Source organism: Enhydra lutris, unplaced genomic scaffold (genome assembly GCF_002288905.1).
Source record: "Enhydra lutris kenyoni isolate GAN:26980312 unplaced genomic scaffold, ASM228890v2 scaffoldscaffold16, whole genome shotgun sequence".
NCBI lineage: Eukaryota > Metazoa > Chordata > Mammalia > Carnivora > Mustelidae > Enhydra > Enhydra lutris.
The window spans coordinates 5759770-5785737 of record NW_019154100.1 but is presented as its reverse complement, the minus strand read 5'-3'; positions in this window follow the sequence as shown (position 1 = coordinate 5785737).

Genomic DNA, 25968 nt, shown 5'->3' with positions numbered 1-25968 from the left:
ATCTCAGATTTGCATTCTATTGATCTTTTTCCTTTTAGCATAACTCTTTATATGTCAAGGATTATAAATTGGGATTGTATCTCAAACACTATGAGTGCTAATTGTGGAGCCCCTAAATTCTGTTACATTGTTCCAAAGAGTGTTGGTATTTTTGTATTAGAAGGCAAATAACTTACTTGGGCTCAAAGGCCACCTCTGACTTAGGTAGGGAGCATTTTCAAGTCTCCATTCAGTTCTGCAAGCCCTAACTGTCCTGTTTTACTTCTGACTTACAAGTGTATGATCCAAGGGCAACGCAAAATTTTAGGCCGAGTTCATTCCCAGAAGGTGGGTTTTCTGGCTCAGTTTTTCTCCTCTCCAGGATTTTCTTTCTCACTCTCTGAGCTCTGTTGTTGCCAGAGTTCTGTCTCCCGCCTCCTCATCTTATAAAGATGGAAGACATTTTATGAGTTATAGCTGACTACTTTATTCTTCAACTGTGGCTCATTCTCAGGCCAAAGTCATAAAATGAGAATCTCACATTTTAGATCTCACATTCTCTTAAAATAAGAAAATGGCAATTTCTTCCCCCGACTTTTAACTACACTCCAAAGTCTACCTGCTTTTGTTTACTCTCCAGAGCCCTCCAGTAGTTATTTTGTATTTGCTCATAGTTTAGTATTTATTTACTAGATATTCTGTTATCAGTTTATCATATGAGAAATAGGATATTCAGGGGTGCTGGAGTGGTACAGTCAGTTGAGCATCTGGCTCTTGGTTTCAGCTCAGGTCATGATCTCAGGGTCTTTAGGACTGAGCTCCACGGTGGACTCCGAGCTTAGCGTGGAGACTGCTTAAGAATCTCCCTCTCTCTTTTCCCCTCTCTCCCCCTGCTCTCTCTCTCTCTCCCTCACAGATAATCTTTACTTTAAAAAAAGAAATGGAATATCCGTATTGTTTTAACTGTAGAGTATATTTTACTATTTGGAGGGACTAGCTTTCACTTGTCCCTCTAGGTTTTGGAGAGGCTTTGTGTCTTGTAACCCCACTTCTCTAATGAGATCAAGAATAATCATCAATTTGCAGTTTGTTCAGCTTTTACTTGTTGTAAGAACAGGAGTGATGACTTCCAAGTTCTTCCATGGGGGCCCAAACCAGAAGTCCCTATTAAGACTTCTATTCAGTTTATGACCTTTAATTCATGGTGTTCTTTCATACCTCCAACTAGATTGTTTAATTATAGTGGAATGTTGTGCTACATTACATTTTCTGCCTCTACTGTTTGTGTATGTGTACTTCATTTGATGAAAAGTGTTGACACTTGCTTCTTTTTCCTTCTCATAATGTATTTGAATGGATTCTGGGTTCTTTATTCTGTTCATGAGCACGTCTGAGGAATTTGAACAAACAATAGCAGGTGATCCTAAGAGAATGAAAGGATATTTGCAAGGCTTACTAAATTTCCTCCTGAAATTTACCAAATTCTAACTTCACTAGCTTCATCTTCTAATTCCACAGCAAAATGCAGCTTCTATAATAAAGGGTATGTGGGATCTTTTTTCTGTTTTTATCTAATGTTTTCAAAAATATTTTATTTCCTTAGAGCTCTCTTTCTACCATTTTCTTCTTTTCCTCTTAACATGCCTCCAGGTGATAACTCTTTTCTAGGTGCTCTTTCTTCATCAGAACCATGCCTTCTCAAGACTGCTGCAACTGGATTGCATACTTTCCAACCTCTTAGTGATCACTGTCTAGTAGCCAAGTGTTCTGATCAAACTTGGATCTGTTTTTAGCACTTCTCGAGTCAGGATGGAAATCACTTTCTCAGGGCTTGAACATTAGCGTGTTGTCTGTATTCCATTACTCCCATCTCTCTGTGCTCTGCACATTTCATACCTGACCTTCTGTTTTTATGTGATCCTGAGACAACTCTGCTGGCTCCAGATATTTATTTCCCTACCTAAAGGTAACCTCAACTGTATTATCACCTCTCTCCCAATTGTGCTGTAGGAATAGCTATGGATAGTTTTATTTGCTCACTGTTTTGATTTCTATGGTTTTATTTAAGAAGATGTGTGGAAAAAAATAAAGATGTATGGAGATGTACAGACTTTAAGTAGCCGCCCCCCCACCTTTCTACAATTTGAAATGGAAGTCTTTTACTGCCTCCCTTTTTGTTATTTTTATTTAGCTTTTACAATAAGTCTATGAAATCTATATTGTTACCTCATTTTGCAGATTAGGAAACTCTGAAAGGGTAGTTTCCCTGCAACCACTACCTTGGAAAGTGACAGAATCAGGGTTAAGCCCATATTTAACTGTATAGTTCTTAATCGCAGTACCACAGTACTGGGATTAAAGTTTTATGCCTAGGAGTGTAAGGTGATAGAGTCAAATTGTTTGGGCGAAATCCTCACTCTACCACATTGTAGCTGTGACAGAGTTTAAAGAACCTCTAGTATTCTTCCATACAATGGGATGGTATAGTATTTTTCTTTATAGGAATATCTTAATATTGGATGGAATAATCCATGTAAAGTTCATAGTTTATATTAAGTACTTAATATATTATATTAATTCCTAAGGAATATTAAATTAGTCAAGGCTTTTGATGTTTTCAAGCATCTTCATGGCGTGATGGTTTCTAAAATCAAGCATATAAGAAAACAGTATTAAGTACCCGACTGAAGACTTCTTGAGGTGAAATTCAAAATAAAGTCCAATTTGCCAAAATCTGTTTTCCACTTGAACCTGCAATAGCTAATCTCATGTCAGACTTCCTTCAAGAGACAGCTCTTACTAATAGCTTCCAACTTTGAAGGTCTAACTACATGCCAATTACAGCAGGGTGTTTCTCTTTATCTTTGTTCATGGGACAACTTCCCTAAAACATACCTACACAATCAGATTAGGTTCCTAATGTAACTCCTAATGGTAGTTGAATTACAAATTTTGCTACTGAAAATGACCATGTAGAAGATAACAAATCTATCTCAAGTTGGCCACCCTGGAGGTGTAGATTTGAAGCAAATATTCTTGAGTGAAGCTAAAAGAAGCATTTTAACAAAGCTGACCAATTGAAATTTTCCATGATACTGAAATAATTGTTGCTGAGGACATGATTATTTCTTTGAATAGTTTATACTCTAATGTCTTCCAAAAGGAATTTGAGGAAGTAAAAGAAAAAATATGTATTTATATATATATATATATATATACATGTATATATATATACATGTATAACATGTATACATGTATATATACATGTATAATATATACAGGAAAATGTATATATTATAAAGATAATATAAATGGTAGCATTATTGCAGAGCCTTTCTTCCAAAACAGATCGTCTGGTTCATGAGTTGTCAGTGAAGAACACTTTTTGAAATGATGCCTAATTCCTTCTAATGTAAAATATGACATTTCAATCCATAAGCCAGCAAATTGTGTTATTGCAGTTTTAAAAGAACAGTTAGAATTTATTTTTTTAATAGTAAAGTAGAACCTACTGCTCACTCTCTCTAGGATTCTATGCTTTAATATAATCTATGTTCACTACAGGACTGCTGAAAACTTGGCAAGGCAGAAAAGATTTGATATTCTATTATATTGTAAATCTGTAGTATTTGTGAGGTTGCCTACTGTAAAAAATCATGCGTATTTCAAATAAAAGAACTACTGAGAGTACTAAGCAATGATGTGGTTTTCAGACTCATTCAGGAAAAATATGCCTCTTAAACCAAAGTTGGAAGCTCCACAGTGAATCAGGGGAAATGTTCTTACTTAGTTCCACAGCCAGTGTAGATAAATTAAATTATATTATGTATCTTTTCATCCCTAACATGCATTGTTGGATTATGGTTTATAGAATTATTCAGATTTCTGGACCATTAATAGTAACTACAGAATACTGCAATGCCACTTTTACTTATTTTCTGACTCTTACTCCCATCTCTCCATATATAGGAATACATATATGTTCAAATTATAGTTACCTGCCAAGATATGTCACCCTGGAGTGAAGAGTAGGGAGGAGGAGAGGATAGTGGGATCATTTTGGTTGACCTAACATTTTCTGCCAATGGCAAGAAGCAGCAAAGAGAGGAGAGATAATATAAAACAGGAAGGCTGGAAGATCAGTCCAAAGCAGCAAAGCATCACCACCCTCTTGGCATCGAGCAACACAGCTGTTATCCTCTTGGTTGAGCTCCTCTTCAGACATATATTCTCACGTGTGTTCAAACAATAAATGACCTTATTGATAATAGCTCAGAAGCAGGGCTTTGGCAAGTAATATAATCAAAAGCTCTAGTTTTTATTATATAGAAATATAATAGTTGTTTCTCTCATGTCACCATACTGAGAGCCATCAATGTGGAATAAAGAACTTCATGAATGCATTGATCTCTTACAATTCTAAAATTGGTGGATATTATTAAAATTGAGTTGGACTAAGCCTCAAGAGTACATGTTTAATTTCTTAATAATAAAACTTGGTTTAAAGTGGAGGATAGTTCTGTGTAGTGAATGTCTACATGGTGAGCAAATCAAGCCACTGAGGAAAGAGATGGGCCCTTTCAACATTTTCCAAATTTCAGTTTCATGCTGGGTGTTGTCAGCCTAAGCCTAAAAGCCAGAGAAAAAGCTTGATTTGAATTGCTTTGTATTATCTGTAGCATAGTGTGATATATATGGATATTTTTAAAGCACTCTTTTCTGTAACAATAATTTCGTACTAAACTGTGATTCCTACAATTAAACACGTACCCAAATTTTAAATGGAGATGTAATTTAGCATTTAAATTTGTTTATAAGTATATATAAATGAAATTATATACAAACATGATTATACTTTTAGTCTGAGATTAAAGATCTACATTTGAAGGCCACCATTATTAGTTCAGCAATATATTGTTAGTGGGGTAAATGAATATTAGAGGAACAAAAATGAATGAGATATGTTCCTCATCAAGAAGTATGCCATATTATTGAAAGATTAAAAAAAAGTAACCTTATATGTTCGCAGAACACTGAGCCTAAAAAGAGTTTAAATTTTTGTAAAGGTAATTGTGCCTTATTTGTGTGAAATTAGCCCCTTTAGTGCACTCCAACCCTTGGAGCATTTCTAAGCCACGTTTGTTTTGGAGCAAACCCCTCAGTTTATATTATTCTCACCTATTTGTTTTGTCATGCTACTAGTTACCTTCCTGAGCCTGGCACTCAGCTAGTCATAGTTTCTCTGAGAAGGTCGACAATACTCAAAGTCAAGTAAATATGTGCCTGATCACTGTTTTCCTTCTTAGAATTTCTATCTCATCTAACTTTAATTCAAAGACAATGATTACATTGGAATGTTTAATACTGTGAAGGAGATACATGGCAGAACCATGCTATTCATTCTTTTCTCTCTCTGTATATATACACACATGTATATATGTGTACACATACGTATATATAGCTTCTATATATAATTTAAATGTACGCAATATAAATATATGTATATATAGTATATATACATATATATAATTTAAATTTATATTATATATATGTAGTTACTTTCTCTATGTATGTAGTTTCCAGTGTGCTAGGGACTAAGAGGGACAGGGCAGTGAGACACATGGTTGTTGCTCTCGAAAAGTATATAGGTCATGAAAGGACTGGAGATAAACATAAATGATCATGATAATAAAAAGAATGCTCTGTATAAAGAATGCAAATAAAGTTATATAGAGATCAGAATCGGAAGAAATTATTTCTGGTTGAAGGATTCATAGGTAAGGTGACTACTTTATCATCCGAACTTGTACATTTTTAAGAATGAAAGTAGAAGCAATTGACAATTATACCAGAAAAACAGCTATTAACCAGGATTGTGCACTTGAGTCACCTTGGAGGGAGGGTCTTAGGAGAAGATGGCATTTCATCTAAGAATTGAAAAATGGCTAAGAGCTGAAGAAACAGAAATATGGTAACAGTCAGATAGAAGGAACAGCATAAGAAAAGTCATGGATATTACTTTTTAAATATGGATTTTTAAAGAAATCAAAGATGGTAAATTTATATGCTGGAAGAATCAATAAACATAGACTGTGTTTCAGGATCCTGGAAGGAATAAGTTGGCATGATCAAACCAGGTGATGTAATAAAGTTTTATTTACAGAATTGCATGAAGGTTAGGAAACTATACTGGATAATTAAATTTCCCACACCAGTACCAACTGTGAGCTGTTTCCATCCTCTAAGCTTCACATGATAAACGGAATTGGGAGTTTCTAAAACCTGATGAGGGCTGGCTAACAGGACCTATGACTTTTAGTAAGGGTCACAGCCAACTTGCAGTGACATAGAATAGAGAGGATGTTAGTAGCGTAAATACCCTAAAGCACTCCCCTCCTACTCACTAATCTCTTGTTAATTTCCTTTGGCCAAATCTAAATGGAAGTCAGCAAGGAGGTGAGAGAACTGTTGAAACCACACTGGTCAGATTCCTGGGGCACCATGCAGGGTAGAAAAGAGTGGGGAGTGGATTCAGAGGTACAAAGAGAATATATGCAAAACAGAGCAAAAATAGCAGGGAGCAAGTTCAATAAAGGAGATGAGAAAGTGATTATGGGCATTGATAGTGGGTGAAAATAAATACAGAACTGAAGTTTCAGAATGGTCAAAATTTGGGGGGAACAACTAAATAATGTTGACAATTAACACATTTATTTCTGGTGTCCTCTACCTCTTATGGGTTGGGACTTAACAAGTATGGTATAATGTTTTTGCACCTTTATTTGTACTAGTGACTTGAATGCTTTAACTAGTTCAAATATTTTTGTGTGGCACCTTCATATGTGTGTATGTATGTATGAATACATGAGTGTATATAAAAACAAAAGCACCTGCTGACAAGTGAAATTTTAAAAACCTTATACTGAAATAGAAGTAAAGATCATTCCTGCTCAAAATCCATTGTCATTGAAAAAACTGTTATCCAGGGCAACTTGAAAAGCTTCTTATAAGCCTAAAAATCATAAGGATGAAATGTCTCTTGACCAACAATTTCTCTAATGGTATTATTTTGGACTTCAATCCTGGTATGACTAAAACAATTTTAGTAAATAGGCTTTGTCTTTGTACCCTGTGCCTGGGTTGTTGACTTATTTATCTTTGCTACCATCCTCCCTAGCTCTTATTCATCCTTGTCCTTATTATTTTTTTCTCTTACAAACCCAAATGCATTAGGTCTACCTCAGTGTTCTAGTTTGGCAATTGGAAACTTGCTAACACAACAGACTTTCTTGAGCCAAAATTTTTGTTGGTAATGCTACATATCATTTATGTTTTGATCTATTTATGAGATTCATTTTATATTATTACAGCCTGGCTTTAATGTACTTCTCATTAATATCCTCCAGTAGTAGCTACTCAATCAGATTTTCAACTGTTCTCTTCTATTACTTCTATTTAGTTTCTTGCCCTAATCAAAGCCTGGACTTCATCAACACCTGCAAATGACACAGCTTTAGTTCTAGAATCCTGCTCCTCTCAGGTTCCAAAGCTTGCTATAATTACCTGGACCATATAAATCTCCTTTCTTCACACTTCTTTGAAATTATTCTCTGGCAAAATTCACCATTGAGCACCTAAACATCTAATCTAATGCATATTTGTTAGTTCTTGTCTTATTTGTACATTTGATGTTTATAATACTTGGGTTTTTTTCTTTAAAAAAAAAAACTCTTTCTATTTCTGAAATGCTAATTTCTTAGCTTTTCCCTAAATTCTGACTCTTCCTCCTTCTCCCTCTTTTTGTCCTTCTGCTATGGCAGACTATCTCTAAGATGGTCATCAATGGTCCTTGATTTTGGTATTTATATTGTATTGTACCTTCCATACTTAGTAGGGTTGACTTATTTAATCAACTCCATGGGTTATTGTACAAATGGCTATGTGTGACTCCTGAGACTAACTCCCTTTTATGACATGACTTACTCTCTAGGATTGCTTGTTTTAGAGAAGTTAACTACCATGTTTTGAGGACACTAAAAAAGTCCTTTGTGGACTACCAGTTGGCAAGACAATGAGGTATCTTGTTCAAAGTCAGTACCAATTTGTCATACATGTGAGTCACTTAGAAATATATTCTTCAGCTATATTTAAGCCTGCAGATTACTGAAGCCTCATCACTTCTTAGCTATAAACTCACATGATAACCTTACCAGAAACATCCAGTTAACCCCCTTCCATATTCCTAACACAGAAACAATTTGAGGCTGTTAATATTTATTTTCAATTTAAGTTGGTAATTTTTTATATAAATAACTAATATATCCACTTATCTGTTAAGTATTGTTGTCAACCTTCTGGCTATGATGGGGAAGCGGGTATCAAATTAAATATCGCACTAAAAAGAACTACAAAAGGTAGATAAAATTTGAAAGAATGGCTATTTGAAAAAAATATGTGAGCAATATAGGCAACCAGGACATGACAGGCTAATAGTCCAAAGAGAAGGAAAGCTCAGTGAATTGAGCCCTATATTTGTAGCTATTTTCTCCTCACGATATTTGTTATTTCACATTGCAGGCCTTGGAACCTGAACAGAGAGCAGCAGCCTTGAATTTGGAGAAGTCTCACTGGGCTAGAGAGGCAAAATTGGACTTCAGGGTAACCAAGACAGTCATAACTTGAGAGGCCAATGTTCAAGAGTAAAGGAAACTACAGGCAATTAAACCTAGCTCCTGTATATAATCTCCTATTAAAGTATTTGCTAACTTCCAGGCTGAGTGCATGAAATGTGACACCCCTACAAACATAAATCACCATGCAGTTATTAAAAGGAGCTCAAAAGCTAAGTAGTGTTTTCATTTATCTCAAAGTCCTGAAAAAATAAAAACTGAAATCAGTATACATTAAAAAGCAGGGATTCTTTAGATTTATTTGAGATACCAGAGATGGTAAGTCCTTTGAATTAAGGCAAACTTGAAATAGGCAAGCTTCGAATGAATGAAGTTCATCTACCTGTACTCTGCTTACCAGAAGAAAATTATATCCTCTCTGGAGGAAAATAGCACTAATGAGAGTGTCAACAATATTTCTCAGACATGGTGTCTGGGATTCAATAAAAAATTAGTAGACATGCCAAGAAACAGGGTCAATAAAAACCTGGGAAAAAACAGACAATATAAACAGACACTCAATTAAAATGTTTTTTAAAAAGGAAAGAAAGCACAGAGTATCTCACTGGAAAACAGAAATTTGTGGAAAATAATAAAGAATTAAGAATTGAAAAAAAAATAACTCAGTATAGGAGTTTGAAACATACTAGACTGCAAAAAAGAGGATAAGTAAACTGGAAGTTAAGCCAGTTAAAATTAAAATAAAAAAATATACAGGAAATACTGAAAGGAACATACAGACACATGGGGCATGGTGAATAAGTTTAACACATATAACTGGAATTCCAGAAGAAGAGGAGTGAGAAAATAGAACAGAAGCAACATTAGACAACTTAATAGAGAATTTTCCTAAACTAATAAAAAATCAAATTACAGGTGCAAACATTGGTATAAACCTAAAGAAGGACAAATTAAAAAACAATCACATTTGGGCATACACAGCAAAACTTTGGAAAAAGAAGAGGAGAAAGAGAACATTATAGGAACATCCAGAGGAAATGACACATTATTTTAAAAAAATGAGACTGATGAGCCCAATATTCAACATGATAAAAGACAGAAGATTAAAGAAAGTAACTGCCCACAAAACATCTTTGAAAAATGAAAGAAAAATAAAGGTTTTTATGTAAACAAAAAACAAAAGATTCATTGTCAATAAAGAGATACTAGATGAATGACTAAGAGCAGTTCTTCATTTAGAAAACAAATGGTCTCTTGGAAGTATCGTAATGCAGCGAAGAATGAGCCAGAAATGTTTATGTCTTTGATAATCCAGACACTTTCGAGGAATACTAGTCAGGTATTTTGTAGAATGTCCCTCAGTTGGGATTTGTCTGATGTTTTCTCAGGCCTCTACTGAAGTTGTGGGTTTGGGGGAGGAAGACCATAGAAGTACAATGTCATTTCATCACGTTATGTCAATGGTATATTGATATAAGTATCCACTACTTACTAATGTTGATGTGAGACTTGATCACATGGCTGAGGTAGATTTGTTAGATTTCTCTACTGTAATATTACTCTTTTTCTCCACTTTCCATATTGTAATCTTTGGAAGGAAGTAACTGAGTAATGCACACTGAACGGAATTGTATTCTATCCCCATGAGGGCAGACAGAGTATTTATATAAATTACTTGGAATTCTTAAGATGGGAGATTCATTTCTTCTCCCCCATCTTACTTATTTAATCACTTATTTATATTAGGTTGGACTTGATGAGTATTTATTTTATTATACTTTGGGTTTAATTCCATGCTACCTTTTTGTTGTTGTTAAAATCATCCCAGCTTTGGCTATTGGGAGCTTTTTTTTTTTTTTAAGATTCTATTTATTTATTTATTTTTAAAGGTTTTATTTATTTATTGGACAGACAGAGATCACAAGTAGGCAGAGAGGCAGGCAGAGAGAGAGGAAGGGGGAAGTAGGCTCCCTGCTGAGCAGAGAGACCGATAAGGGGCTTGATCCCAGGATCCCGAGATCATGACCTGAGCAGAAGGCAGAGGTTTTAACCCACTGAGCCACCCAGGTGCCCAAGATTTTATTTATTTATTTGAGAGAGAGTGAGAGAGAGCATGAGAGAGGAGAAGATCAGAGGGAGAAGCAGACTCCCCATGGAGCTGGGAGCCCGATGTGGGACTTGATCCTGGGACTTCAGGATCATGACCTGAGCCAAAGGCAGTTGCTCAACCAACTGAGCCACCCAGGAGCCCCTACTGGGAGCTTTTTAGTATGGTTCTATAGTTTCACCTTTCCCGAATGTCATATAATTGGAATCATACAGTATGTAGACATTTTAGACTGGCTTTTTTCACTTAGAAATATGCATTTTAGTTTTCTCTGTGTCTTTTCATAAAGCTTGTTAATAGCTCATTTCTTTTTATTGCTATATAATACTCCATTATTTGGATATACTAGTTTGTTCATTCATTTACCTATTGAAGAACACCTTGGTTGCAGAGAAGTCTGTGGAACAGAAAAGGCCCTGATTATTTAGACTTCGCTAGGTATTCAGCCATTTTTCATTCTTTTTCCTCAACACCTTATGCTAGCTTATACTGAACTATCTACAGTTCTCCAAAAATATCAAATAAATAAATAAATAAATGGGAATTGTTTATACTGTGGCCACATGTACACATAGAGATGACACAAAAACGGGACACCTGAGTGACTCAGTCAGTTAACTGACTATCTTTGGCTCAGGTCATGATCCCAGGGTCCTGGGATCAAGTCCCACATCAGGCTCCCTGCTCAGTGAGGAGCCTGCTTCTCCTTCTCCCTCTGCTTGCTGCTCCCTCTGCTCGTCCTCTCTGTCAAATAAATAAGTAAAAATCTTAAAAAAGAAAAAAAAGAAAAAAGAGAGAGAGAGAGAGAGAGATGACACAAAAACTACTGCTGCATTCCAAATATAGTACCAGATGCCAGGGACACAATAGGAGACACATAGATAAATACATGCTCTTATTGATCACTAGACATTTGGTGAATCTGTTTAATTCTTTTCTCTCTGCAGAACTGGTTTCTCTGCTTCTTAGTTCACAGCTTCTAAGTTTTATTTCCTCTCTTCAAAGGTCAACCTAAACTGTACTGTTTTGAATCACAATTCTACATCTCCAGGACAGACAACCTGATTAGTTTAGCTCTGGTCATTTGCCCATTCTGGGCCAATCACCTATGGCAGAAGGAAGGGGCACTATAGTAAAAGCAGAGCTGCTGAGGACATTACCCATGTATGAATGGTCCAATTGAAAAGCCTGATTTTGGTAGACATGTTAAAAAATACCTTCTATAAACATAGATCTGAAGGAGATTTCTTTCTTGAGTTGATACCCAAAAACTGTGTTTGAAAGAATGACATAAAATGTTACACCCAAGTTTTACTTCCAGCAATCATTTGCTATTCCATGAGTCTGGGAAGAGGATTTGAAGAATGCAAATAATTCCCTCTATTGATGGGTCCTCATCTTTCATGCATTTGTCACCCCCTCTGTTTTTATTACAATTACATAAATATTTAGAAGTGCTGAAGTCTTTTGCTAGTGAATAAAATACTCCCTTGATGCCATATTCATCAGTTCCTCATTCTCTCCTCTGCTTCATAGCTGATTTTAGTATTTACTTCTTCCCCATCACTTCTCAGCTCACTCTCATCTGTCCTTTCTTTCTAAAACTTCCCTAAAACTGCTCTTACCAAGGACGTGGCTACACAGTTTGTGATAAATATTAAGAAAAGTTTTTTGAAGGGGCGCCTGGGTGGCTCAGTGGGTTAAGCCTCTGCCTTCAGCTCAGGTCATGGTCTCAGGGTTCTGGGATCGAGCCCCGCATCGGGCTCTCTGCTCAGCGGGGAGCCTGCTTCCTCCTCTCTCTCTGCCTGCCTCTCTACCTACTTGTGATCTCTATCTGTCAAATAAATAAATATAAATCTTTAAAAAAAAAAAGAAAGGTTTTTTGAAAAGAAAAAAGAAAAAGAACTTTTTTTTGCCCTTACCTTACTTGACCTCTACAAAACATGTGGTTTCCTCATTACTTCCTCTACAAAACAATTACTTTCTTCACTACTATGATATCACATTTTTCTAAGGAGCAAAAATGAGATTTTTGTTGTGAAGAAGCACACTGGAGGGAAGGGAAAGCTCCCATGATCCCTGGCGGGGACTGGGAGGAGAGGGAAGACAAATGGCTTTCCTAAAGACTCTATGTAACATGATAAGAGTAGAATGGTGGAAGGATACCCCCACATCAAGACCTGTGCTTTCCCAGGATCAAAATGTTAAGAGGCTAGACCTCTACCTCCCCCAGCTACCCTTGAACTTTAGAGAGCAATCATGTATTGTTCTAGGCATTTTGTTCAACACACCTAGCCTCTTATGCTAGAAGTAGGGGTAAGAATGCTTGAGCCTGGCTGGAGGAACAACTGATTTGGTCTATTTTCAGCCTCATGACCTTCAATGTGGAGTGTGGTGATTAGGAGGTATCAATGCACTGGCTGAGATCTCTACTTCCAGCATGGGCTTTCAGAGAAATATGGGATACCTAATAACTATGGGCCCTGACACACACCGTGTCATTGGTTTACTGTTAGCCAGGGAGCTGCATAAGTTTTCAGAATATCTAAGACAAATAAAAGATACCACAAAAAAGTGAATTGATTTTGAACTTTCCTACAGATATGAATCAGAAGAAATATATTACCAGCTACAAACCACATGCCAGAGTCTATGTAGATCATCTTAGTAAATACATCAAGGTATTTGTGAATGGGACTATCACCTGGTTACTATAGTCCACCATCACCCATCATGATCCTTATTTCCCCCTGTGGCCAGTCTGATGAATTGACCGGACTACAACAGGGAGCCATCTTGCATCCTTCAGCTCTCTAATGGTGCCATTAACTCTGGTATTGCTTCGGATTTGCTATCTTAGCTGGCAGAGGCAATTTCAGAATCTTCTACTTGGTACTTCCTACCAGTCACTCTTAACACCACATTTCTGAGAATTAATTTGACAGTTTGAACAGTGGTTAAGTATATCTACCCCTAGATATATTTGAAGACAAGGGAACTTTACTTGTGGGCATGCACAACAATGATTTACCTTATACCAATGCCACATGCCTCTTGTTTCCCAGTGAGGGCTTTCCACTGGACTCTTACATGTGAGATATCACAGAAGCCAGCCGGTGCCCAAGTATGCAAAACCCAGATGTGTGGGGGGTTAATACTCTAAACTTTGACCAATGGAAGATAAGATCAGGTGAATAATTTCTTTTCACATTTTTCTCTTTTGCCCTCTTTAGAGATAGAGCAGCTTCACAGAACCTCTCTGAGGATGAACTACAGGAATTTTTGTCATGAAACTATGACCAGTTTACTCATATACTCCCTTATATTTATTCTCCCTCATTTCCTCCCTTATTCTTTTCACTGACTCCTGCTTTCTTGCTTGAATTCCCCAGTAGAGCTTTAGTTACTATAACCATTTGTTTCCATTTTGTTTTCTAAATAAGTAGGTTAAAACATTTACTAGATGGAGACAATACAAGTCCCCACCTTATAGGATGGTTGTTAGGATTAAATGAGAATATTCAGGAAAAGCGCTTAGCCAAGAACTTGTCACAGAGCACATGCTTGATGAATGATAAGTACTACTGTCAGTGTTTTGTTATTGTTGTTAGTAGCAGTACTATAATCTACTCCTTCAAGGGAACAGTTTCAACATGGTTATGTGTGCTATAAAGCATCTAGGCACAAAATCACCCTTGGTAACTTCATGTCTTGGGTCATCTAAAGACACATCATAAAATAATGTGGTTCCCTCTATGTTTCCTGTAACTGCTATATTTTAAAGTTCAGGTTTCAAGTGGAACATGGAAAATAACATCACATTGTTGTTCTGGGATATAACTGGCAGTATTTTGCAGCAGTTTGAAAAGTATTCTTTTCAGCAGAATATTTCTAGTAATAAAAAAATAACGAAAGCTAAAATTCCTTAAAAGTTCCTAGCAGAAACAAAACTAGAATAAATGGACGAAGAATTTCCAGGAACATAATACACACACATACACATATATATAAGGGACAAGTTTCTTGACACATTACTTTAAAGAAAACCAGCCCCTTCCTTATGTTTCCTAGAAAAATAACTTTCATTCAGAAGGTAGAAGATACCTATGAAACATGAATATAGTTTATGAAATAGTTATATCCCCATCCTAATCAATTGCTATAACGAAAATACTAAAGGCTGAATAAGGTTTCCCCCCCTGCAATGTCAGGATTAATATTTACTCTATATTAAAAATAGTTTCTGTACAATTATTCTTTCTAAATGTAACCCACACATTTTAGATCACACTAGTGTTTGACTACTAAACAAGGCAATTCTTTCTTAAGTGCATTATAGCAACATGAGGTCATATCAAATTGATTTCCATAAATAAATAAATAAATAACGTTAATTTATTTGTGGTTCCCAGACATGTGTGCTTTACAAACCATGTCAGCATCTCCTGCTCAAGCTCCTACTTGCTTTAATTGTCTGCAGCTTGTGGAACCATTTGCGAAGGGTAGCCACGATACAGTCTCTCGCTATGAAGCCAGTATTCATGCCAAGGTTACTGATTTTCAGAATGCTAGAGTATGGTTGGCTTCTGAGTAGAAACTGGGGAGGAATGAGCTCCTTCCCAAATGCATCTCATTCCAAAAAGTCTCTCAAATTGATCATCAGCCTCTTTTCATGCCTCTTGGCTCATAATCTCAGAATCTGAAATTCTGTTGATTTTTCTTTTTTTTTTCTTCTGCCCCTCAGAATGGGTCATCTCAACCGAACTCTTCTTTCTTCTGCCTCAATTCTGCTGCTAAGCCTTCTAGGGAATTTTTCATTTCAGTGATTATGTTTTTCAATTGCACAATTCTTTTTGGTTCTATTTTATACATTTTTTTTCTTTACTGGTATTAACTATTTGGCGAGATAATGTTTGTATTCTATCATTTGGTTCTTTTTACATGGTTTCCTTTGGTTCTCTGATATTTTAAATAACTGATTTGAAGTTCTTTGTTTAGTAAGTCCAAAGTCTGGACTTCATTGGAGATAGTTTCCATTGATTGCTTTTTAATTTTTTTTTTCTCTTTTCTTTCTTGTGCTTGGGTTTTTCTTTCTTGTTACTACTTTCCATGGCTCATAATTTTTTGTTGAAACCTGGACATTTTAAATAATTAATACGCTGACACTGGAACTTAGATCATCTCCCTCCAGAGAGTTTATTATTATTGATATTAGTTGTTGTTATCTAATGATATTGCTGAAATAATCTTGTGGAATCTGCATTCTTTGCCACATATGACCACTAAAATCTCTACTTGCTTAGCTTAGTACTCATCTAATGATTGCACAGAAATTTCCTTAAATGCCTACAATGGATATATCTCCCAGTTTGCTAAGGGGCTGTGTGTATTTGGGCATACCTTTGACCCTCAGCCAGGCAGCTGACAATTCTGCTCTAGCCTTTAATTCCTGTTTGTACAGAGCCTGAGGTGAAAGTCTGAGTTGAGAATTTGGGGTCTTCTCAGTACTTTACTAAGCTTATATACAGCTCTTGGCAGGAACACAGTGTCCTGTATGCAAGGCCTTCTTGAGTCAGAGGAATATGTAGGACCTTTTCAAAGCCTTTTATAGACATCACATTAAACTGATTTTCAGTTAAAATTCCCTGATTAGTTTGTTGTTTCCCCAACTACTTTCCACTGCCTCAGGCATTCATGATGTAAATTAATTGTCTCTTATATTTTTAGACAAGCAGCCCCAGGTAAAAGGCATTTAGCACTAGTCCAGGTCTGAATCCGTTAAGACAAAACAAAAACAAAACAAAACAAAACAAAACAAAACACCAGCCTTAAAAATGGGGTCTTTGGGGGCGCCTGGGTGGTTCAGTGGTTAAAGCCTCTGCCTTCGGCTCAGGTCATGATCACAGGGTCCTGGGATCGAGCCTCACATCGGGCTCTCTGCTCGGCAGGGAGCCTGCCTCCTCCTCCTCTCTCTCTCTGCCTGCCTCTCCGCCTACTTGTGATCTGTCAAATAAATAAAAATCTTTAAAAAAAAAAAAAAAATGGGGTCTTTGAACCACCCAGACTTGTCATATAATGACAGTTCTCTGGGATTAGGATTTTGGAGGAACTTCAACTCCAAGCTACCCTCTCCAGTGATTCAAACTGATCTCTTTTCACAGTGACTGGGGGTGTTGGTTTTTAAGGCTCTTGTGGAGTTAAGGAATAGAAGATGGAAACAGAGCAAACTAAAATATCACAAAATCACTGTTCTTAAGGAGATTCAGCCGGTTTTCTTGAATAAATGTTATCTGGATTGCTACGAGCCTTTGTTCAATTCTTGGAGTTCTTACAAAGTTGATTCTAAAAAGTTTTGCCATTACTTTTGTTGCTTTTGTGGATGAGAGGATTTTTGAAGATCCTTGCTTCTCTCTTTTTACTGATGTCTTACCTGCTTGTTACCGTAGGCTTTCATTTTATTTTGCTGTAGATTTTGTCAACTTCAGCATCAGAACCCTGTCCAAGTTTGATGTTAGAACTTTTCCTGAGAAAGCAGAAGTGAATGAATAGCTTCCTACAAGTGCACAGCTGATTTCCCAAATAAGCCGTGAGAAGTACATTAGCCTACTCTCTGTGGTCTGTCAGCCCGTTGTGCTATAAACGTGATTGATCAACATGCTATTCTCAGATTGTGGAAGCTTAACTAAATTATTCATGACACATGAAACTATCTTTCAATAAAAGCTCTTTAATTATGCTATTGATGCAGCTATAGGGCATATCCCCTTTCAGTAGTATAAAATTGGCTTCTAATGACAACGTATCTATAGCCATGAGAAAGTTAGCAAACATGGAGATTTTCCAAAGCAAGTTATTTTTTTTTCCTTGTCTTGAATTTCCAAGATTCCAAGAGAAAATTCAGCTAAGCTTTGAATGTTGGATTCTAACTGATAGCATTAAGTCCTGTATACCAGAGTGCAATATACACAGGATACAGTGGCAGTAAAGGGTGTAACTCTGAACCCCAGGAGTGCCTAGGGCCAAATACTGCCTCTGGTTGAATCCACCACTTTCCTGTGGTATGTCTTTGCACAAGTTTCTGAAAGTCAGATCATCTCTGTCTTGTCAAATCAGCAGGTCTTCTTTTTCTATTATGCTTCCAATAGAAAGTCAGGGCAATCGCAGAGACCACCTCATTTGTTACCTTTTCTTGGGGATAATAGTCCTGTGCTGCCTGTTGTCCAATATTTGAAAACAGTCGCTTCATATATTCTGTCCAGTATTCTCATTATTTACATTAGAAGGGTAGGTTTAGAACTTGTTACTCTGTCATGCCTGGAAGTGGAAATCCCTCATTATTATTACCTTTATTTTAATTTAAAGATTTTTATTTATTTATTTTAGAGAGAGGGAATGAGTGCCAGCACAAGTGGGGGGGAGGAGTCGTGGGGGAGAGAGAGGGACAAACCACCTCTATCTGCTGGCACTGAATGCTAAGCCCAAGCGGAGCTCAGGACCCTGAGATCATGACCTGAACTGCTACCAAGAGTCTGTGACTCAACCAATGTACCACCCACGTATCCCTCATTATTATTACTTTTAAAAATTATCAAATTCTACCAACCTTTGCCAGTGAAAAGGCAAAGGTTCAACATTCTTCAAACATTCCCCTTTGTCCCCTTTGAATAAAAGTTCACTATTTTTTTAAGTTTTTAAAAATATTTTTTGAAGCAAAATATACTCCACAGTACATTGCACTAATCAAAGTATATGGCTTGATTAATTTGGATTTGTCAACAATTATTGCTTTCATTAAGCTGTGATCAGAGAATAATACCATTATTTCCAGTTTTTAAATTTTGTATCTCTTTATGTTCATAGATATGATCAATTTTGTGAATGTTCAATGTGCACTTGAAAAAGAGTATCATTCCCTATGAGAGTTTGCTATATAGTTATAAGATAAGCATTTTTTAAGTTAAGTCTTCTATATTCTAACTTATTTTTGTATCCACTATTCTTTAGACTGAGAAGTAAATGTTAAAACCTTCTATGAGTAGTGTATTTATGTCTCTTTGGCTTTACAAATATAGTTCTGCTTTATTACGCTGTGCTATTTGGAATATAGGTCTGTATAATTACATGTAATTCTTGTGAATAGTAAACTTTAGCATTACTACTACTTCTCAATTAGTACTTTCGTTCTAAAAGTCTAAATTCTGCCTGGCCAGTCCTCAAGGTAACAATTCCTTCATTATTTTTGTTTTGTTTCATTATTTTTGTTTTCACATGGTATACCTTGTACCATCTACTATTAAGACAGTGAGATGAGTGTCTTAAAGAAACAGTACTTCTTTTCTGTCTCCTAATTTTTTGGTATATATTTTGTTTTAGTATGGCCCTTTCTTATCTTCATCCATCTTTTTCATCATCATCCAGTCTCCAAAGGACATCCCCCTTCCTAGGTAGGGTGTCTCCTTCTCCAGAGATGGGGACTTCCCAAGACTATCACATTTGGTCTCATTCATTTCTAAGCCCCTTCCTTTTGACTCTCAGTAGCCACACATTTTAGAGCTCATGCTCAGTATTTTCCAGTTAGAGTGGCGACAGTTGACATAACCTGCTTTCCACCAGTGCAGGTCCCAGGCACAGTCTCCTCCTCTCTGCAAAGTGCCCAGGTGACTCTGGTTTTGGAGTGGGTTCTTGGGAGAATTCTTCTGGTCTTGGCTATTTATAGTTCATTTCCATGAACATTGTAGTTTTTGGTCATCTAGTTATCCTAGCTACCCTCTATGTATGGTAGGTGAGCAGCATGTATTTTATCAGATGAGCATAAAATGGGAGAAATCACAAGTGCCTAAAACACAGCATGAGAGATGATAGACAATACAACCCATGAATATTCAGGAACTTGCACATCAGTGAAATATCTAGGAATCCATTGGTCTGAGGCATGTCACATATTCCCTCTAGAGTGAGAGAAAAGTTGCTGCACATTACACTGTACAATAAAGAAGCACATATTGTGCTTTAGATTTTAGAAGCAACCTGGATAATACTCGAGTTCACCATCCCACCCATTTACTGGGAAACACAAAAGATTGCCAGATTTAAGTCAGGTCCAAAGAATAAAAAGAGTCTGCAGCAGGTCCAAATTATGGCATAAGCTTTCCTGCCACTTGAGCCTTGTAACAAAGCAGTCCCAGTGGTAATGAGGGCACGACACATAAAAATATCACACGGTGCCTCCTGCCGATCCCGAAGAATAACTATGGTGCAGACCTGTCTTTAGGGTTTGGAGCTAAAGACTGGGTTTTCTTCTGCTGATGACTAGTATGCGTGTGAAAAGTCAGCTCCTAGGTTACTACTAAACATCAGTAAAGACTAAATACTGGATCACAGAATACAAAGGATTATAGCACTTAAATTGCTTGTGACGAATGGGATATTGTTTGATCCCATGGAGCATGGCATCATTCAATGAAGGCTGAACATGGGATGGGCCCTAGCAGATCGAAAGGATAAATAACTTATATAAATAGGGTCCTCAGGGTCCCCGTTCTTACTACTTAGCTTTAACTACATATTTAGCCTTACAGGAAGTTCCCTATGGCCAGTTACCCAAAGAGGAAAAAATGTGCTCTGTTTTATAGTTAGCAGAGGAAGAAAAGTGTTTTTTCTGTATGATATTCCGGCACCAGCAAAAAGTTGATAACCACTACATAACAGAGTTCCTCAGGGCTGGCCCTGAATGACAGCAACGAAAGAAATCTTTCCAGTTGGTCTGCTTGTCCACAGTCCACGGTAGGAAAGTTAGCCTGAAGTATTGATTTTACACTAAGACTATTTCTTCAACAACTCTAAGGATTCTATAAGCCTTCAAACACCCAATTATAAATCTGTCTCTGTTCCAACCTGCTCCAGAGCATTATAGTCTCTGTAAATGAACCCTGACCAAAGAATTTTAACTAATATTTTATGCCTTCACTATATATTATGTTTCATGATCTTAAAAGCATTACAGTCATATAACATACATATGAAGGACAACTGTTGCTGCTTTTGTTTGCATTTGCGGAAATTATTCATATATATGTATACATACTAAAGCAAGCTTCATTTGACAGAATGATAACAAAGCCTGGGAAAATTATTTTATTTTTCAATAATTTCTCTGCCCCTAAGGATGCATAAATAGGTGAATTTGACAAGCTGGAATGCATTTTCCTGGTGAGAACCACAAGAGGTTAAACACTACCTTTTGGTTAATAAGTCAACTGCCCTGAATGCTTGGGGTCATAAAATGTCTAAGCCATGGTGTGTTGGGAATTTTAAACTGCAGTTTTACATGACCTGGGTGAATGACTGAAATATTGATGTAGGTATTACTCTGGAAAAAACATTAACTTTCCTTCTTCATTTTAAAAGTCAGTATTGAGCTCCGTCTAGCTGGGCTGATAAATAAACCACCCTTGAGGAAGTAGCAGCAACTGATACGCACCTGATTTGACCGAAGGAATAGAAAACTATAAAATAAATAATGTAAAGGTCTTGTTTTCTCGGAACCTTCAGGCCAAATATGCCTCCTTTGGAAATGTCAGTACAAAACATGTAAATAGTGACATTTAATCTATTTCTTTACAAAAAAAGTAAAATTTATCTTTTAAAGGTTGAAGGACTTTTTTTTTTTCCTCTCTGGAGTATACAGTGTCAATTTTGGAATTAATTGTTTATTAAATTACTTCAGGGCTATGATAAATAATAACACTGATAATAATATTCATTAGTATTTAGCTGTGTGATTGGCTCTGTATTTAGGTGTCTAAGATAATTTTAAAAACCTTGTCAAATTATGGAGATAAATATCTGAACCTGGTTGTTTGGCTCCAAAACTTGCGATTTTCTTCAGTGCCACAGAAATAAATATATGTGGAAGTACATTTGAAAGGGCATTTCATAACAAAGGACTACGTGATCTGGGTGTTGATTTAATGTAGGAAAGTGTTGTACCATTCACGCTACTTCAATGGCCTCATGATATTAGAATGATGACTAGGTGAGAAGAATATTGTAGTTTTCTCATATTGAGCCGTGACTCTGGGCCAAGTTGTCAGAGAGGTGAAGGTATTATGTCCTTTTTTGTAATTTTCTACCACCTCTTGGCACAAGATTCCTCAAACTCAGGGTCTTCTGCCCTTCTTTGGCTGATCAGTGAAACAGAACACACCCTGTTAGATGGATACATTGCCTCCATTCCTGCCACCATGGCTGTTCCATTCATGTCCATATTGTGAAAGCACTGGAGAGGACCAAACTGTTTATTAAATGTCTTCAGGGCTTTCTTTAGGGATTATTAAATTTCTTTGGTTTTCCTACCTGCTCTACCTTTTCTTTCCTTGTTAATACCCTGTGCTCTAAAAGTTAGATATCACTTCGTTTCTCAAGTTTTCAGGCACCAGAGTTCGCAACTCTGATTAATTATAGTGTAATACTCCATTGCATTGCTTCATACTAAGGGATCCACTGGTCTTCCATATGATGTATCATTTCCTATGGCCATTTCCTATGGCAGCTCAAGCACAAGCATGGGGACGACATGCACAGTCAGGGCATATTTATGGTGCTGTTGCTGGCAGAATACGGAGTTCTCACACCAGAGGATGGAAGTAAAAGGGATTGCTCTCACCATCATTCCAAATGATTAACCTGAGATGTTTGGGGGTTTTCTTGTTTGTTGGTTTTCTATCCACATAAGTTTAGGCTCTACTTTATTAAAAGTTCTTGTTCTTTGGTCAGCATGGGGCCTGGGGTGAGAAAGGATTCTTTAACCAGAGGATCCAGTAATTGTGAATCATCACCTAGTCATATGATGTGCTTGAAAGCACCAAAGGAAGGAGTTACTGTACTAGCCACTCTAATTGGCCCTGATTATCATGAGGAAACAGTTGTTGTGGAATAATGGAAGCAGATATGCCTAAAACTTGAGGGATTCACTGGGGTGACTTGTTTTGCTTCCATGTTCAGTACTAGCTAGGAATGGGCATTAATAGCAACCATAGCCTAAAAAGAGCTTAATAACCACAGGAGTTCAGGTATTTGAGTGATGTAGGTCTAGGTCTCTACCAGGCCAGCAAAAACACTGGCTTAGGATCCAAGAGTGGTTGAGGAGGGAGATGATGAGTATCAGTTGTGGGCTCGGAAACAATCATTCCTACTACAAACTATCACTGGCTGCTACTTCAGAGAAATAATGAAAAGACAGAATCACTTTAACATAGAGCCTGTGTAAATCAGAATATTAGTGTAGAGTTTAGCCAGGTCATCTGGTTCATCTCCCTCTGGTTTAATCACTTCGGTGGACTCAAGGTGACCTCTAGTTCTTTGCATTGTTACTATCTGCACCTCTTTGTCCCAGGACATTCTCCAAAGCCACATTTTCCCGTGCACATGGTAGTTCCAAACTGTTAAGAAATTAACTCCCTTAGAGCCCCACACTCTAGCAAGGACTTCTGTCAATCAATGACAAAACAAAAGTTCATAGATGAATACTCCAGTTCCCTCACTCAGAACTGCCAACTGTCCCCCTAGTAATACTACTTGCAAAAATCATCTCACATCTATTCCTCCAGAATCTTTGACTCTCTGGTTTTAATTGTTTCAGTAAGTCTCTGATGCCTTTACTTTGGTGATTTTTCTTTCTAAGTTTAAAAATTTTCTAGGTTTTTGGCACAAGCTACTCTATCCTAATTAGCAGTGGAAACCTTCCATGAGCCACTTCTGAATTTCAAGCATAATTCCTGGCTATTTCTTTAAAGCATGTTAGCAATAGCATTTACTGAGCAATCACTATTTAACATGCTGTATAATGGTCAGTATACATGCATTACTTCTAATTATCCCATCTGTAGACATTACCCCTATTTTACGTATAAGAAAAGGGGATACAGAAAGGCTAAATAACTTTCTGAAGATCACACATTTAATTAAGATGTGATATTCTTGAATTTGATGTGGTCTGGTTCCAAGCTTTTACTGCCTTACCAGTGGTCAAGTTTTCTATGTACAGCAAAATCAATGATTAACTGTACAAAGTGCATATGCCCAGGCCTAACTCAGATATTATGATTATTTTTTTTTCTGTAGAGGGCCCCATACTCAATATATTGGCAAGCAGTACAGATAATCTGATATATACATACATATATTCCAAGAACCATATCTGAGAAACACTATATCAGATTGCCTACCCATTTTGCACTTTATATAAATATACAAATTTTAACAAGATTGTAATTTTCCTGAATTCAGAGGTCAAATATTATACTGTGGATATGATTCTCATAGGATATAACATGGTAAATAGGAGGGTTTCAATAAATATTTTATGACTAAGAGAAAATATTTTACAGGAGGGACTATGGGCATGATTTGATATTATTATGGTCTAACAAGAACAAAAAAAATTCTCATCTTCAAAGTACAAGAATCACAAGACATCTGTGCCTACCACAGATGAGAATACAGTTTAAAGGGAGATTACCATTGTAGTTACCCTACTATATATATGGGGCTATATAATTTATTATTTGAAAAATTATTCTGAAAAATATCATTTTGAGATGTGGCCAATTTCAAGTCAGATCAGTATCAAGCATACTATTCACGTTTTTAAAACAACTGAATTTATGAAAAAGGACTCTCAGAGAAAAATTGAGCTCCAATACTTAACATTTTCAGTCACTTTTGCAAAAATAGACTAAACCTTAAGGAATATTCTAAGGTTTTAGATATTAGTAAGAATCATTTTAATTCAGCCTGCATTTATTTAGCATAAATTTTTCATTTATTTTATCATAAATATACTTGATGGACAAATCATTCTTTCTAATTTGTGCACCTTGACTCCAGTTAAGTACAGAAGATCTTTGCAGCAGATGCTTCTATAAGCCACGTGTACTTGGGAGTATAATGGCAGCCCATCTGACATAAAGATACTTTGGTGTTTTCATTTCTGTGACAAAAAAAACTTTGGCTTCAACTCATTTGGTATAATAAGCACTTGGGGTGGAATTTTGCACTAAGACATGGCAAGAAAGCTCACCTTTCTATCAAAATATAACTTATGCGGGGAGGAGTCAAGATGGCGGAGAAGTAGCAGGCTGAGACTACTTCAGGTAGCAGGAGATCAGCTAGAAAGCTTATCTAAAGATTGCAAACACCTACAGATCCAACGGGAGATCGAAGAGAAGAAGAGCAACTCTAGAAACAGAAAATCAGCCACTTTCTGAAAGGTAGGACTGGTGGAGAAGTGAATCCAAAGCGACTGGAAGATAGACCGCAGGGGGAGGGGCCGGCTCCCGGCAAGCGGCGGAGCAGTGGAGCACAAATTCAGGACTTTTAAAAGTCAGTTCCGCTGAGGGACATCGCTCCAGAGGCTTAACCGGGGTGAAGCCCACGCGGGGTCAGCATGGCCTCATGTCCCGCAGGGTCACAGAAGGATCGGGGGCGTCTGAGTGTCGCAGAGCTTACAGGTAGTAGAACGGGGAAACCGGCTACGGAGACAGAGCTGAGGAGTAAGCTCTAAGCTCCGGGTTACCTTGAACCGGTCGCAGGCTCAGTCAGCTCGGAGCGCGGCCGGAGGCCAGGGTGACGGGAGTAATTGGGCGCTGTTCTCTGAAGGCACACTGAGGAGTGGGACCCCGGGCTCTCAGCTCCTCAGGGCCGGAGACACGGAGGCCACCATCTTCATTCCCACCCTCCGGAACTCTACAGAAAGCGCTCAGGGAACAAAAGCTCCCGAAAGCAAACCCGAGTGGATTACTCAGACCGCCCCGGGGAAGGGCGGTACAACTCCGCCTAGGGCAAAGACACTTGAGAATCACTACAACAGGCCCCTCCCCCAGAAGATCAACAAGAAACCCAGCCAGGACCAAGTTCACCTACCAAGGACTGCAGTTTCAATACCAAGGAGAGCAGCGGAATTCCAGAGGAGGAGAAAGCAAAGCACGGAACTCAAGGCTTTCTCCCCATGATTCTTTAGCCTTGCAGTTAATTTAATTTTTAATTTTTTTTCTTTTTCAACTTTTTTTTCTTCTTCTGCTAAATTTTTTTTTAACTTTTACCCTTTTCTTTTTTTAACGTTTTTTAACTAGTTTATCTAATATATATATATATTTTTTTCCTTTTTCTATTTTTTCTTTATTGGTTTTCTTTTTTAAGTTGTTTCTTTTTTCTTTTCTTTTCTTTTTTTTTCTTTCTGAACCTCTTTTTATC